Source organism: Octopus bimaculoides, chromosome 17, assembly GCF_001194135.2.
Source record: "Octopus bimaculoides isolate UCB-OBI-ISO-001 chromosome 17, ASM119413v2, whole genome shotgun sequence".
NCBI classification, from domain to species: Eukaryota; Metazoa; Mollusca; class Cephalopoda; order Octopoda; family Octopodidae; genus Octopus; species Octopus bimaculoides.
In genome coordinates, this window is record NC_068997.1 from 7,528,578 (window position 1) to 7,531,457 (window position 2,880).

Below are 2,880 nucleotides of genomic sequence, written 5' to 3' on the forward strand. Positions count from 1 at the left end.
TATATATATGTATGTATGTATGTGTGTGTGTGTGTGTGTGTGTAAACATGAGGGTATGTATGTACGCATTTATATATACGTACATACACACATATATATAGGTCTCCATTCTCTTTCCGTTATCTCTTAGAACTTTAATAACCATTCCAATCTCACTGACATTATACAAGAGTTAAATATAGAGAAAGGAAAAAGTGGAAACGATAACTTTGACAGGGTTAGATCCCAATCAGATAAAGCCAAAGAATGGTAAAGTAAAAGCGACTTAACCATATTCTTTGCCAAACTCGACTAAATTACTTTCGTCGTTAATTAGACAGAAAGAAAGAACATTGTGCTTTAACATTTCTCTTCTTTTGCTCAAATGCTTTTGCAAAGAATAACGCATTGAATGGTTTTTGCTCCTCATAGTTACACTTAAAACGCTGCATTCTGATTTCAAATCTCGCCTAAGTCGACTGGCCTTTTGTTTTTCCATGGGAAGTATATCATAGGTTTTATTAGAACTCTGTAGGGGATTAGTAGAAGAGTGGAAGGTGAGGAATAATATTTTAAACAGGGATTGTGTCTTTGTGTTGCCGAGGGAGACAAGATAGACACGACTGTAATGGTGGATGTTTTTGAGGTTTTTGTTGATGGAGCCGGTGTAGATTTTATGGGAAGTGTTTTCGTTGTGTGCGGATGACGCTCAGATGCGGAAGGTTAAAGAGGAAGGGAACGTAGTGTTGGAGTGGGTGTTGTTGGATGTGAGTAGGTCGTTGTTACAATGGAAGAAGAACAGGAAGACAAGCGGTCTCTGGGGGTCACACAAGAGATCTTAGAGTGTGGGCAGAGAGGGATGAGAGCCCGCCCCTCGCTGAAATGGTATGATCTGAGATGAGAGATAGATTGAGCTAGACAAATGAAGTTTTGTAGGAGATTTGCGTGCCAGAGGCACTCGAAAGCTTTGCTGATGTCGACGTAGAGGACAACTGCATTGTTTTCAGCAAATTTATCGATGGCGAGAGACATTGGAAAGTGGGTTTCGAGTGGAGTTGGCTTTACAGAAAGTGTACAGCTGTGTATTGTTTAGGGGTAAAGACTCAGTGACAGAAAAGGTTGTTGTTGTTAATAGCATCCACAATCACTTTTCATATGTTGCGTGAAGGCAATAGGTTAACAGATGGGAGGAGCAGAAGGCTCTTTATATTCTGAGCTAAGATTCTGCCAAGAACAATTTTGTCTTTCATTTCTCCGGGGTCGGTAAAATAAAGTTCCAGTCAACTCGACTAAACCCATCCCTTCAAACTTGTTGGCCTTGACCCGAAATTGCGAACTGGTAGAATTGTTAGCACGCCGGACAAAATACTTCGTGGTATTTCTCCAGCTTTCCGTTCCTTGTTCAAATTACTCCAAGATCCACTTTGTCTTTCATTCTTTCGGGGTCGATAAAGTAGGTAACAGTCAAGCACTGGGGTCGAAGTGATCGAATCGCTCCTTTCCACTAAAATTGATGGCCTTGTGCCAACATTATAAAGAGTTATTATTGATTTTTAAAATTATGTTATATTTCATTTGTAAGTTGCCATATCTGATTATAAATCTTATTTTGGGAATGGATTTTCTTGGCGATGAAACAATTTTTAAAAGCATCGTTGTTTGTATTTTTACAATAAAATGATGTATGTATGCATAAATAACGATGTACTTCACAATATTCTATGTTGTTTTTATTAATTTCCTCTCTTTGCCTCTGGTTTCTATAAAATAAAGTTTTCATTTCCTTCAAATGTAATGGCTGCTACCTAAAAGTACACGTTTTCTTTGTCGTAATTCTAGAGTGAAGCATTTGTTGTTCATGTTTGAATGCACATTACAGATGATGACTACAAGAAAAAGGATATAATATTTCTTTATTTTCACCAGCTTTGAAAACTTCAATAAGGAAATAGTCTCCTTTGATGTGAGTAGTTTGAAGAAATACAATATTCTATATGGCGATGCTGCTTGTTTGTGAACTCCATACTAATGCCTAGGTTATTATTCATATCATAGTTGCCTTCATTCTTCACATTCTTTGAATCTGTAAACGAAGATTTGAAATATTAACGTTATTCCAAATACGTGAAGCAAATGTTTTGGTGTACAATAATCAGTAATATTAGCAAGTCTGCAATTCCCTATGATTCGGGCATTTGGCGGGACCATTTTTCTAAGTTGTTTAGTCTTATGACGTTACCATTTCTTAGATACTCGAAATCTGTATTCTCCACGCAGACACAAATAGCGTTTGGAGTAGAATTGTTCAGGTGGCGTTTGTGTTCCTTCTACACAAGAATTTCTCAGGCATTCAATAGAAGCTTGCATAATCCGATACTAAGAGTGACAGTGGAATGTGATTCTACACTGGAACAACCGAAGCTGAAAAGATAAGTTCTTATCGGTAAAACCACATACATGAATTACGTTCAATCAAGTCTGTAGACACAATCGAACAACCAAGAAAACCACCTCGGGTGTTCTCGTTTAAACGATTAGGGATACCCATAGAATGTACTCGATTTTCTCTTCACTTATCGAATAAAAGATAAACATGAAATAAAATAAAACTGCTGTGCACACACTACGTCACCGCTGTGCACACACTACGTTACCGCTGTTCACACACTACGTCACCGCTGTCCACACACTACGTCACCGCTGTCCACACACTACGTCACCGCTGTCCACACACTACGTTACCGCTGTCCACACACTACGTCACCGCTGTCCACACACTACGTCACCGCTGTCCACACACTACGTTACCGCTGTTCACACACTACGTTACCGCTGTCCATACACTACGTCACCGCCGTCCACACACTACGTCACCGCCGTGCACACACTACGTCACCGCCG